The sequence below is a fragment of the Palaemon carinicauda genome, chromosome 11 (genome assembly GCF_036898095.1).
Source record: "Palaemon carinicauda isolate YSFRI2023 chromosome 11, ASM3689809v2, whole genome shotgun sequence".
NCBI classification, from domain to species: domain Eukaryota; kingdom Metazoa; phylum Arthropoda; class Malacostraca; order Decapoda; family Palaemonidae; genus Palaemon; species Palaemon carinicauda.
Window position 1 is genome coordinate 110,177,935 of NC_090735.1, and position 13,633 is coordinate 110,191,567.

Below are 13,633 nucleotides of genomic sequence, written 5' to 3' on the forward strand. Positions count from 1 at the left end.
ATGGCATCCCGCAGAATGGTTCCCAGACCTTCTGCAGCCCTTGACGGACCTCCAATAGCTTTGCTATGGCAACCCGCAGAATGGTTCCCGGACCTTCTACAGCTCCCGACGGAGATCCGAGGGATTTTCCTCCACGACACGATCTTCCAAGCAGCCACATACGAACACTTTCCTAAGCCGTAGCTTTGCTTCGACTTCTCGCCTGGGACGATCCTAAACCACCCCTCTCAGAGAGGCCTTTCCCAACAGGTTACGGAAAAGGTGTCTAGGCACCTCAGACATTTTCAGCTTCGGTCTTCCAGGCGAAGTGTTCGGTCCTTTGTGACTGATGTCGTGGAAAGGGATTCTCTCCCATCGATGCCTTTACTTATGCAAGTGTGAGATAACTTGTCCCCCGTCGGATCTCAACTTTCTCCTGGGAACGCGGTTCAGGTCCTTCAGTCTCTGAAGGCCCCTCTCTACGAACCATAGGCCCAGCAGCAGATCGCTTCCTTACATGGAAGACGCCCTTTCTACTCACTTGGGCTTTGGACCAAGAGAGGTAGTGTGTTGTATGATCCAACGTCTGATGTCTCCTACCCTAGGAGACGGGGAGAAGTAATCCTCAGCGGCGTCCCTGAGTGGATTGCTAAGACTCAAATCCGAGTGTGCTGTACCCTAGGGGCAGCCCATTTCGAATAAAGAGTCTTCGTTCGGTAACCAGAAACCCATCAACTGGGGTTTTATCCAGTGAGGAGCCTGTGGGGTTACCTTAAAAGAACGATACCAGCTCGCCCCTGTATGTCGGCACTGTTGACCAGCATCGGGAAGGTCAAGAGGAGGACCTCAAGGATTTTCTTCCCCTCTGATATCGGTAGGCAGATGATGTTACTCTTAATCTAGACTCTCCTCCATCCTAAGACCCAGAGCTCGTAACGTTACTGGCGTTGCTACGTCCTGGTGGTCAAGAAACTACTCTGTGGTGCAGATACTTTAAGTGGGCATGTGGAAGCGTCAATCGACCTTCACGGCCCACTACCTGCAAAGACGTAACCCACAAGAACATGGAGACCTTTTTCATTGGTCCTGTGGTGGTCGCACAACAAATGGTCTAAACACCTAGGCTCCTTGATGGACAATTAGCAGAGGGCTGAAGGCTGAGGCTACCCGGATTAGTCTGGGGTGAATGAGTAAGAATGTCTGGCTCCTTTCTTCCTTTCACCTTCTCCCCTCTGGGGAAAACAGCTCCGCAAGCCTCAGCATAGCTGACCTCACTTCGCTGCAGGTAAGACCCATTTCCCTTGTGCCTCCTAAGTATAGAAGAATACTTTGTTACGTCCCCAATACCTTTTAGAGGGAGAGTATTGGGTAAGTCTTCAAGAACATTAGGTTCTGTACTCGAGTTCCTATGTTAAAGACAAGCCACACTGTTAGTTCCACCCTCACACAAGCTTCTGCAGGCTGCTATCAGTGCATTACCTCATATCGGCACTTGATTTTAGTGAGGGTAGAGTCCCTTCTACTTTCGGTCACAGATCGAAATAGAGAGGACCCCGGGTCATGACCAAGGCCAGTTGATGAGGACTTCCTCCCTCCTAAGAGTAAGTCACCCTATTATAAATAGCGAAGGTTTGTATATGTGTCGGAACAAATAACAAATTTGGAAATAATTTGTATTTTTCCTAACATACAAACCTGAAGCTATTTACTGTATACAAATTGGCCCGCCACCCTGTCCCCCGAGAAGTCCTGCCATAAAGCAAAGGGGTTACTCAGCCGAGAGGTGTGAGTGAGCGAGGTAGCCAGTCTACCGCACCCCCCACCCGCTAACTAGTGGATGGGGTAGTTATCCTTCACTAAAATTATCATGGCTCGTCTTTCAGCTGCGCCGAAAGTAATACCCAATAGCTTCAGGTTTGTATGTTAGGAAAAATACAAATTATTTCCAAATTTGTTATTTTGTCACATTGCCCAGGCTTTATCAACAAGTTGTGCTGTTGAATGAATAATTTGTTGTACTTAATCAATGAACAACTTTAAACAGAATACAGTACATTCTTTAAAACTAAGATGTCCCGTAATCGAAATACAAACCACGCTATTTACATTGGGTTTACCTTTTAGCGCAGCTGAAATGGCGAGTCATTAGAATTTAACGAGGGTGTATTACCCCCGCGCTAGTTAGCGGGGGGGTAGGGGAGTGGTAGCTAGCTACCCCTCCCCCCTCACACACAGATGAATGCTCACTTTCACTTTTGGCTCGTACTGTGACAGACGTCTCTGTCTTGGTCCTCTCTTGGCAGCCATTGTTTGTTTTGTCTTTACTTAATCGCTTACTTTTCTTTTACTCAATATATATGTAAACATGTTTTCATGTTTGTATATAATTTGAGTATAGAAATCAGTAAGTTTCCTTTTCAGAGTTGTGTGTGTAGTGTACGATATCTACGTGGAGTCCTCGGCAGTTAGGCCACCACGGCGTAATTTTATGGGTGGCGATCGAGTTTGACTTCGGTCTTTCTCTCTCTCTCTCTCTTGAGGTCATTCACCCTTTTACTACGTGTTACTATGCCCTTGTAGCTTCCTTTCCATGTGGGGGGGTGGGTTGCTACGCCGTACGTTTGTCTCAATTAGTTTATGAATCTAATTGTAGTTGTTAATTTTTCAGCTTGTAGAACGATTCTTTTCGAGGTTTTTGTTCTTTCTTTAGTGTTCATTAATTTTTAAATTACATAATTACTTAGTTTCATAATTATAATTGTTATAATTCTGGTTTGGTTACAGCTCTCCTTCTGTGAGTGTAAGTGGTTGTGAGGGCACGTGCCTGTTGTGTAATTCTTGTTTCCTTTCCCTCGGGATTCCTCTTCAGAGCCTTCCCGGGTGAATGAATGTGTACAAATGATTTTTGTTTTATTTTTTTACAGTTACCGATCTAGTTCGTTTCTGTAATATGGCAACGGTGTGAGCTTTCTTGTTGAGGCCTGGGGATTCGGCTGTTGCTGCCTCCCCCCTTGTATTTTCGTCAGGGGCGTGTCTCCTTCTACTGGAAGTACTCCCTTGACGACGGACAGCTCTTCAGTTCATTTTAGAACTCTCAGGAGGCTTGCCTCCTTGGGCGGGTAACTTTCCTTCCGAGGGAAGTTTTTCCTGTCCAGGCTTGAGTTTTTCCCCTTTTGGGGGGTTCTTCTCTTGCCTTTTTTTTGTGCGACTATGCTCTTGGCGCTGAGCGGTCACACCTGCAGTTTCGCTCAAGGGGCTGGGCAACTGCAGGACCCCTCTTCGGAGGATTCCTCCTTTTAGGTCACTGGCTGACCAGTCTCTTCTACGAAGTGTTTCTCTTTCGTTCGCGAGAGAGTACACTCATAGAGACTCCTCTTCGAAGGATTCTTCTGCTGCTGTTACTGTTGGCCTCCTTCGCCGTAAGGCCCACCGTCCGCCTCGTCGTAAGGGCATCTCATCTCCCTATAGGGTGCTAAGAGGCGCCTTTTTGAATCTCCGTTTGCAGCCTACAACTCCTCCTTCTTGATCTTCCGCCTTGGTGCAGATGGACAGCAGTCTGATCTCGTCTTCCGACGGGCAGCGGTCTTCCTAATGGACAACGGTCTTCCGATGGACATCTGTCTCCCGACGGACAACGTTCACTTCGGGGCAAAGGGTTGCCTCCCACGGGGGTTCTTCCCTTGCGTGTCAGGGTTCCCCTGCGCGCCCTTCTGCTGTGTTCTCTTCTGCTCCTGCTCAGTGTTAGCGCACAGGCGCTCTCCTGCTCATCAGCCCTTCCTGAGCGCTAGCGCTCTCCTTTCGCCAGCGCTCTCCTTTCGCCAGCACTCTCCTGTTCGTCAGCGCTCTCATGATGATTATCCCTGCTGTTCCTGTTGGTTCCTGTTACGCGCCCACGTTCGCCCTCGCGATCTAGAACTTCGGTTCAGGTCTGGGTCAAAGACTCTTCTTCTATGCGCAGGCTTCCACGCGTTGCCTTCTGCTCGTCAGCGATCATCAGCTCGCCAGCGATCACCTGCTCGCCAGCGATCACCTGCACGCCAGCGTTCACCTGCACGCCAGCGTTCACCTGCTCGCCAGCGCGCACATGCGATTTTAGTATCGCCTATTCAACAGCGTTCTACACGTCAGCGATCACCTGTCTCTCGGCGATCTCCGGATCGTCCGCGTGTGTTACAGCCGGTGCGCCAACGTTCTCCAACGCTTCTGAAGGAACATGGTTCGCCAGCTACTAGCTCGCCATCGCCCACCTGCGCATGCTGCTCGCCATCGTGCGATCGCCCACCTACGGATGCTGCTCGCCATCGCGCGGTCGCCCACCTGCGGATGCTGCTCGCCATCGCGCGGTTGCCCACCTGCGGATGCTGCTCGCCATCGCGCGGTCGCCCACCTGCGGATGCTGCTCGCCATCGCGCGGTCGCCCACCTGCGCATGCGGCTCGCCATCGCACAATTGCCCACCTGCGCATGCTGCTCGCCATCGCGCGATCGCTCACCTGCACATGCTGCTCGCCATCGCGCGATCGCTCACCTGCGCATGCTGCTCCATATCGCCAGTGGTCTTCCTCGCCCACGCGGCAGCGCGTTTCCTCGCCATCGCACTAACGCTTGCGTTCGCCGCCTCGGACTCGCGCTCATTCCCCTGCTCACCCTCGCGACCGCTCGCCTGCGCGCCCACACGCCCACGTACTTGCACATCTACGCTCATGCGCGTCCGCGCACATGCTCTCCAATGTTCGCCCGCGCCGACAGTGTTCCGTCGCGCGAACCGACGGTGTCCCGTCGCGCGAACCGACGGTGTCCCGTCGCGCGAACCGACGGTGTCCCGTCGCGCGAACCGACGGTGTCCCGTCGCGCGAACCGACGGTGTCCCGTCGCGCGAACCGACGGTGTCCCGTCGCGCGAACCGACGGTGTCCCGTCGCGCGAACCGACGGTGTCCCGTCGCGCGAACCGACGGTGTCCCGTCGCGCGAACCGACGGTGTCCCGTCCCGCGAACCGACGGTGTCCCGTCCCGCGAACCGACGGTGTCCCGTCCCGCGAACCGACGGTGTCCCGTCCCGCGAACCGACGGTGTCCCGTCCCGCGAACCGACGGTGTCCCGTCCCGCGAACCGACGGTGTCCCGTCCCGCGAACCGACGGTGTCCCGTCGCGCGAACCGACGGTGTCCCGGCGCTCGAACCGACAGTGTTTCTTCGCACAAACGTCGGCTTAATTCTTGCAGTATCCATTGCTCGTCTATGGGTTATCGCTCGCCGACCACCAGCTCTCGCCCTTCCTACCACCAGCTCTCGCCCTTCCTACCACGCTCGCCCTCCTTCTGCGCTTCTTCGCTCACCTTCGTTTGCGTTCCTGTGTGACTGCGCATGGGCGCTTCCACGTTCGCCCACTCGCAAATCTTTGAATTACCATCGCGCGAGCTCCAGGGCGATTGCGACCACGTTTCCCATTGGGGTTTTCGCAGCATGACCAGCCTGGCAAGTTCTTCTGGAGCGTATTTCCAGAACACGGCCTCACCCCATAAACGCAGAGCATGGCACTTGCAAGAATAGGAAGAAACTTCAGGGAGGTCTGAGCAACACTCCTCTTTCCAGAACCTGGGTTAGCCCTTCCCCGTCATATCCTGGAAGGATTTTTGGTGGGGGGCTTTCCGTTCGAGATTTCTCCATCGGCCAAGGGGTGACTGCTTACCCCTTCCTCTGGGGGCTTACCAGGTCCTTTCCCCCCTCGGTTACGGCCCGAGGTTTGGTTCAAGGAAGCTACAGGAAGATCATGGGTACTGTCCTCCTCTCGGGCTCAGGCACCTTGGCGTTTCGTCATTAAGTATCTAACTTGTGGACAAGCTCGATGTTGTACCATCTGGACGCGCTGACTGAGGGCTTCCTTCGGGTGTCTCATCTGTGGATGTCGACAACCTCAGACACCCTTCCAACCTTGAGAAGAGTTTGTTTGTGCCTAAGGACAGAGAAAATCGACTTCCGTTTTCACTCCTCCAAGGCGCTTTCTTCCAGACTCTGCAGGGCTCCAGCACCTTTTTCTTTCAACCGGCCTAAGTTATTGGCTACGACAACTGAGACAAGGTGTCCAATTGCAGTTTCTTCCTGTCAGGAACAGATGGCACGGGAGGCTCCCCGGGGGGGGGGGGGGGGGGGGGGGGGGGGGCGCATAGTCCTAAAGGGAGCGGCAGAGTTTCACGCTGGGAGGATGCTTAAGGTTGCTCATCCGGATGACAGCTTCCCGATGCCCATTCCCGCACGATCTCTGTGATCAGCCAAGGATATCGCGCCTGCCGTCTCTGTCAGCGAATTCAGTGTCTCTGAACCTCTATGCCATAGAGTCGGCAAGAGTTGCCCGGTTGGGCAGAATGATCCATACCTTAGGCGAAGGTCCTCCATAGGATCATCGACGGCTTCACCCCCGGCCTCTTCAGTCGATCCTTTCTTGTAAGGAAGGATCTGAGAGGGGAGTTCCGTAGTCGACCTCTCAGCCCTGATCAAGTTTGTCGAACAAACTTCGGCCAGCGTAGAACAGCAGAATCGATCAGACTGGTAACGAGGCGACAGGACTCCTTAAACCCTGGATCGGAAGAACGGGTACTTTCAGTTTCCATTCCATCCATCTTCCAGGGAGCTCGTGGAATTCAGCCTAGACTGCAAGTATTCCTGCTTATGATGCAGTGTGGCGATCCCGCCGTGGCATAGCAGGTTTTTTTTCCCCAGAGAATTCTCCCTACTTTCCACATGGCCGCTCAGGTGCAGGCTTCTGCCTCCTTTGCTTTTTGGAGGGCTGGTCAACTCCGGTAGGCTCGGGTACGACCTTCTTCAGCGCCGGGACAAGCTTCCGGATGCTTACCATGAGTGTGGGTTCATGGTATTTTGCTTGGAGCCTTCTCTTCTTCTGCCTCAACATCTGGAGTATCTGGCCATGATATTGAGTCTATGGCCTTACCACGTTGGAAACCCCGCTTCTCGTCCGTCCAGCGAGGTTAAGCAACGTCGGTTCTGGTCGGTACTTGGATGGGTGACCACCTGGGGACGCCAGATTCTGTTGCCACATCCTTCGACCCTTCCTTTCAGTTGACTGTGGCAAGACTGAGGATAGTCGCAGTACCTGTTCTCAGTCAAGCAGAGCTTTCAGCCCTACCTTGTAACGTTTCCTAGTTCTCCTTTCCTCATTGACCCGTCTATAGTCCGAACGGTCCCCTCAGGATAAGTTCCATGTGGGGCGGTCCAAGTTCCGGTGGTTTCAGGCAACGATTAACCGCACTTCCTGGCCCCTATGGGACCAGCGGAACTATTAGACCTGCAATGAGTGTTGACCTATGGAACCTCTTGATGGTAGTGGATATTCTCGTCCTTTCCCCACATTCTTGATGCTGTTCTCGGACTCGTCAAAGGAAAGGGGGGGGGGGGGGCATATTTCGGTCCAGGCCTATGGTCAAGACCTGAAGGATACCTCTCCATCATTCAGGCAGGCGTAGGGGCTGTAGTTTGGCCCCTCTACAGATCCTACAGCTCCTGCTGAGTCGTTCCGTGCGCGTCGACTTCATGATTCTGGCGTGTTCTAACCAGCAGGGGACGCATTTTCACAACTTCACATCTTGCAGTAGAGATACCGGGATGATTGAGATACTCTCAATACCACCATCGGCTCTCTCATTCCAGGCAGAGGAATGTTCTCTCCGACTATCCGAGCAGAGCCTCGTAGAGAGAGTGTACCTGGGGGTCTTTGGCCTTGAGTAACCAGCATAGTCCTAAAGGGAGCGGCAGAGTTTCACGCTGGGAGGATGCTTAAGGTTGCTCATCCGGATGACAGCTTCCCGATGCCCATTCCCGCACGATCTCTGTGATCAGCCAAGGATATCGCGCCTGCCGTCTCTGTCAGCGAATTCAGTGTCTCTGAACCTCTATGCCATAGAGTCGGCAAGAGTTGCCCGGTTGGGCAGAATGATCCATACCTTAGGCGAAGGTCCTCCATAGGATCATCGACGGCTTCACCCCCGGCCTCTTCAGTCGATCCTTTCTTGTAAGGAAGGATCTGAGAGGGGAGTTCCGTAGTCGACCTCTCAGCCCTGATCAAGTTTGTCGAACAAACTTCGGCCAGCGTAGAACAGCAGAATCGATCAGACTGGTAACGAGGCGACAGGACTCCTTAAACCCTGGATCGGAAGAACGGGTACTTTCAGTTTCCATTCCATCCATCTTCCAGGGAGCTCGTGGAATTCAGCCTAGACTGCAAGTATTCCTGCTTATGATGCAGTGTGGCGATCCCGCCGTGGCATAGCAGGTTTTTTTCCCCAGAGAATTCTCCCTACTTTCCACATGGCCGCTCAGGTGCAGGCTTCTGCCTCCTTTGCTTTTTGGAGGGCTGGTCAACTCCGGTAGGCTCGGGTACGACCTTCTTCAGCGCCGGGACAAGCTTCCGGATGCTTACCATGAGTGTGGGTTCATGGTATTTTGCTTGGAGCCTTCTCTTCTTCTGCCTCAACATCTGGAGTATCTGGCCATGATATTGAGTCTATGGCCTTACCACGTTGGAAACCCCGCTTCTCGTCCGTCCAGCGAGGTTAAGCAACGTCGGTTCTGGTCGGTACTTGGATGGGTGACCACCTGGGGACGCCAGATTCTGTTGCCACATCCTTCGACCCTTCCTTTCAGTTGACTGTGGCAAGACTGAGGATAGTCGCAGTACCTGTTCTCAGTCAAGCAGAGCTTTCAGCCCTACCTTGTAACGTTTCCTAGTTCTCCTTTCCTCATTGACCCGTCTATAGTCCGAACGGTCCCCTCAGGATAAGTTCCATGTGGGGCGGTCCAAGTTCCGGTGGTTTCAGGCAACGATTAACCGCACTTCCTGGCCCCTATGGGACCAGCGGAACTATTAGACCTGCAATGAGTGTTGACCTATGGAACCTCTTGATGGTAGTGGATATTCTCGTCCTTTCCCCACATTCTTGATGCTGTTCTCGGACTCGTCAAAGGAAAGGGGGGGGGGGGCATATTTCGGTCCAGGCCTATGGTCAAGACCTGAAGGATACCTCTCCATCATTCAGGCAGGCGTAGGGGCTGTAGTTTGGCCCCTCTACAGATCCTACAGCTCCTGCTGAGTCGTTCCGTGCGCGTCGACTTCATGATTCTGGCGTGTTCTAACCAGCAGGGGACGCATTTTCACAACTTCACATCTTGCAGTAGAGATACCGGGATGATTGAGATACTCTCAATACCACCATCGGCTCTCTCATTCCAGGCAGAGGAATGTTCTCTCCGACTATCCGAGCAGAGCCTCGTAGAGAGAGTGTACCTGGGGGTCTTTGGCCTTGAGTAACCAGCATAGTCCTAAAGGGAGCGGCAGAGTTTCACGCTGGGAGGATGCTTAAGGTTGCTCATCCGGATGACAGCTTCCCGATGCCCATTCCCGCACGATCTCTGTGATCAGCCAAGGATATCGCGCCTGCCGTCTCTGTCAGCGAATTCAGTGTCTCTGAACCTCTATGCCATAGAGTCGGCAAGAGTTGCCCGGTTGGGCAGAATGATCCATACCTTAGGCGAAGGTCCTCCATAGGATCATCGACGGCTTCACCCCCGGCCTCTTCAGTCGATCCTTTCTTGTAAGGAAGGATCTGAGAGGGGAGTTCCGTAGTCGACCTCTCAGCCCTGATCAAGTTTGTCGAACAAACTTCGGCCAGCGTAGAACAGCAGAATCGATCAGACTGGTAACGAGGCGACAGGACTCCTTAAACCCTGGATCGGAAGAACGGGTACTTTCAGTTTCCATACATCCATCTTCCAGGGAGCTCGTGGAATTCAGCCTAGACTGCAAGTATTCCTGCTTATGATGCAGTGTGGCGATCCCGCCGTGGCATAGCAGGTTTTTTTTCCCCAGAGAATTCTCCCTACTTTCCACATGGCCGCTCAGGTGCAGGCTTCTGCCTCCTTTGCTTTTTGGGAGGGCTGGTCAACTCCGGTAGGCTCGGGTACGACCTTCTTCAGCGCCGGGACAAGCTTCCGGATGCTTACCATGAGTGTGGGTTCATGGTATTTTGCTTGGAGCCTTCTCTTCTTCTGCCTCAACATCTGGAGTATCTGGCCATGATATTGAGTCTATGGCCTTACCACGTTGGAAACCCCGCTTCTCGTCCGTCCAGCGAGGTTAAGCAACGTCGGTTCTGGTCGGTACTTGGATGGGTGACCACCTGGGGACGCCAGATTCTGTTGCCACATCCTTCGACCCCTTCCTTTCAGTTGACTGTGGCAAGACTGAGGATAGTCGCAGTACCTGTTTCTCAGTCAAGCAGAGCTTTCAGCCCTATCCTTGTAACGTTTCCTAGTTCTCCTTTCCTCATTGACCCGTCTATAGTCCGAACGGTCCCCTCAGGATAAGTTCCATGTGGGGCGGTCCAAGTTCCGGTGGTTTCAGGCAACGATTAACCGCACTTCCTGGCCCCTATGGGACCAGCGGAACTATTAGACCTGCAATGAGTGTTGACCTATGGAACCTCTTGATGGTAGTGGATATTCTCGTCCTTTCCCCACATTCTTGATGCTGTTCTCGGACTTGTCAAAGGAAAGGGGGGGGGGGGGCATATTTCGGTCCAGGCCTATGGTCAAGACCTGAAGGATACCTCTCCATCATTCAGGCAGGCGTAGGGGCTGTAGTTTGGCCCCTCTACAGATCCTACAGCTCCTGCTGAGTCGTTCCGTGCGCGTCGACTTCATGATTCTGGCGTGTTCTAACCAGCAGGGGACGGCATTTTCACAACTTCACATCTTGCAGTAGAGATACCGGGATGATTGAGATACTCTCAATACCACCATCGGCTCTCTCATTCCAGGCAGAGGAATGTTCTCTCCGACTATCCGAGCAGAGCCTCGTAGAGAGAGTGTACCTGGGGGTCTTTGGCCTTGAGTAACCAGCAAGTCCTGGTCTGGGGGACCTGATCGCGACAGCTTGGAACCTCAAGCTTCCGCTGTTCTTCCCCCCAGTCTCAGACCCCGAGACTCTGGCAAGATGCATTCCGGTGATGGTGGGACAACTTCGACGCCTGCGTCTTCCCTCCTTTTTGTCTGTGGACAATGGGTCTCAACAAGACCAGGTTGTCTGTCAACCTTTCGATGGGAGAGCTCCACTGGGACTATGCGCAGAAACGGTTTCTGGACCCTCTGCTTCCCCTGACGGAACTCCCGGGAGAGCTTCTCCCACGGCGCAGACTACTCAAACAACCACACTGCAACATCTCTCCCGAACCGGGGCGTCGCTTTCGCTTCATGCCTGGAGACACTACGCCTCCTCCTCAAGAAGAGACAACCCGCTACAGTCGCGGTTATGGAGGTCGCGTCATCTGCGATAGTCATCCGCAGGGGTCTTCCAGGCAAAGTGAAGAGTCTTCGGTGGTTGGTGCCGTGGGAGAATATACCTCTTCCCTTGAGGCCTCTTCTCCAGCAATAACGGTCTTATTGCCTTTCGGCGGGAGGAAACTCCTTTCCGCTCTCAGCAATGAAGCGTGTCCCTCAGCCTTTCCCTGACCTTCAGACTTAAAGGAATAACTTTTTCCAGCCCGCTGGATCTTTCCTCGCTCATGCAAAGCTACGATCGTCCCTGCCCTAGTCGGAGGAAGACCTCCAACTTGGAGCATGGCTCGGACTTTTTAGTCCCTTAAGAGATCTTCTCAAGACCCTTTACGTCTGGCTTCGGATTGTATTCCGCCTTGGGTCTCCTGCTCACTCTGGCCACGGCCAGTGTGTAAGCAACCTTCTTGGTCTCGTACGACTCCGCCCTTTCTAAGGAAGAGGGGGAAAGCAACATTCAGGTTCGCTCCTGAGTTGTTGGCTAGACTCAGAATCTGGGGGTCCTGGCCCTTCGGGTCCAATTCCTTCAAGATTTCGAGTCTCCATTCTGTATCTGATGTCCCAGGACCTTCTCTTTCTTGCCAGTAAAGGAATCGAGAGGTTAGCTTTGGGAAACAGATGCAGTTTGTCCTCAGTTGCAGCCGATTTGGGAGCACAAGGAGGACACTGGGGAGAGTCACCAGTATACCTCTTCAGCCCGGACTCAAGGACATTCATCTCGACCTGTCTCCAGACCCTCCCCCGTCACGTCGCCCTACAGCACGATGTTGAATACATCGCAACGTCCCTCGCCTTCGAGTAATACTACTCTGTGACGCAGGTGCTACAAGCTGGAGTCTGGAAGCGTCTAATGACCTTCGCAGCCCGCTTCCTGCAGGGCGTGACCCACAGGAGTCTCTATACGTTTTCTATCGCTCTGTGGTGGCTACACAACAGCTGGTCTAACCTCAGGCTCCTTTTTGGACAGGTAGCAGAAGGTTGAGGGCATTGTTATCAGGTTTTTAGTCTGCATGAACGAAAGTAGTATGTCTGGCCCTTATTTCTTTCTTCATCATCCCCTCTACGGGGAAGCAGCATCCTGGTCTCTGCATAGCTGACCTCGAACCTCTGCAGGTAAACCATGCTTCCTTGTGTTCCGAGTATTGAGTCAATACTGTCGCGTCCCCCAGACCCTGACGAGGTGGTATTGGGAACGTCCTAACCCAGAGTTCCTTCTGGAACTCCAGGTCAACTGCCTAGGACGGGTCACACTTCTTCCTTCACACACAAGCTTATGTAGGCCACACGGTTCCTTGCGGAGCAAGGAACTTGTGAGGTGCAGGGACTCCTTTTCTCGAGTGCGACTCACTCGGATTCTGAGTCCCCGGGTAAAGCCAAAGCCAGTATGGCTGGGGACTTTCCACCCTACCTAAGGGGTAAGTCACCCAATGTAAATAGCGTGGTTTGTATTTCGGTTACGGAACAAATGAAAAATTCGGAGATAATTTGTATTTTTCCTAACCATACAAACCTTAGCTATTTATACATATTTGCCCGCCAGACCTGACCCCCAAGACAAGTCCTACCTCTAAGTGAAAGTGAGCATTCATCTGTGTGTGAGGGGGGGAGGGGTAGCTAGCTACCACTCCCCTACCCGCCCGCTAACTAGCGCGGGGGTAATACACCCTCGTTAAATTCTAATGGCTCGCCATTTCAGCTGCGCTAAAAGGTAAACCCAATGTAAATAGCTAAGGTTTGTATGGTTAGGAAAAATACAAATTATCTCCGAATTTGTCATATTTTAAACATCTGACTTACCTGGTGGATATATATATAGCTTAAGTCCCTGACGTCACGGTAGAAAAATTGAAAACTCGTGGCAATCGCAGATTGAGTAGCTAGGTGTACCACCAGTGAGCCCTCACGCGACGGTACTTAGAACCATTCTATGCCTCCTCAGATTTTCTCTGCCGCTCATGCGGGCAACATCGTCGGATATTCACTTGTTATTAACCTGAATTTTGGCAGTTTTCTTGGTGATGTACTGCTAAATTGGTTATTGGCATTTGCTTATTTTGGTTTTGTTTGGTATTTGATTGCTATGTTTATAGCTTAAAAGGTAGGATTAGAGGTTTTCTCAACCTACTGTAATCGAACGAAAAACATGATGGCGGTAGGTAAATATTCCGCCTACTCTATGACGTCACAGTCATATATTCGTAAGCTATAGTATGACTTGCAATTTCTTTCTTTTTCTACAAAGAATGATAAGTGAATACTATCTTACAAAGTATTTAAGTTTTATAAGATAAAAGGATTATGTTGTTTTAAGAAAA

At 52.4% G+C, this 13,633-nt stretch overlaps 1 protein-coding gene and 3 pseudogenes across 1 annotated transcript in view; all 4 read left to right on the plus strand.

Moving 5' to 3' along the window:
* The window catches only part of LOC137649748 (dymeclin-like), a 130,422-nt gene that overhangs the window by 37,139 nt on the left and 79,650 nt on the right, over positions 1-13,633 (plus strand). The window lies entirely within an intron of this gene.
* Positions 6,911-7,029, plus strand: LOC137650326 (5S ribosomal RNA; annotated as a pseudogene).
* Positions 8,492-8,610, plus strand: LOC137650327 (5S ribosomal RNA; annotated as a pseudogene).
* Positions 10,072-10,190, plus strand: LOC137650328 (5S ribosomal RNA; annotated as a pseudogene).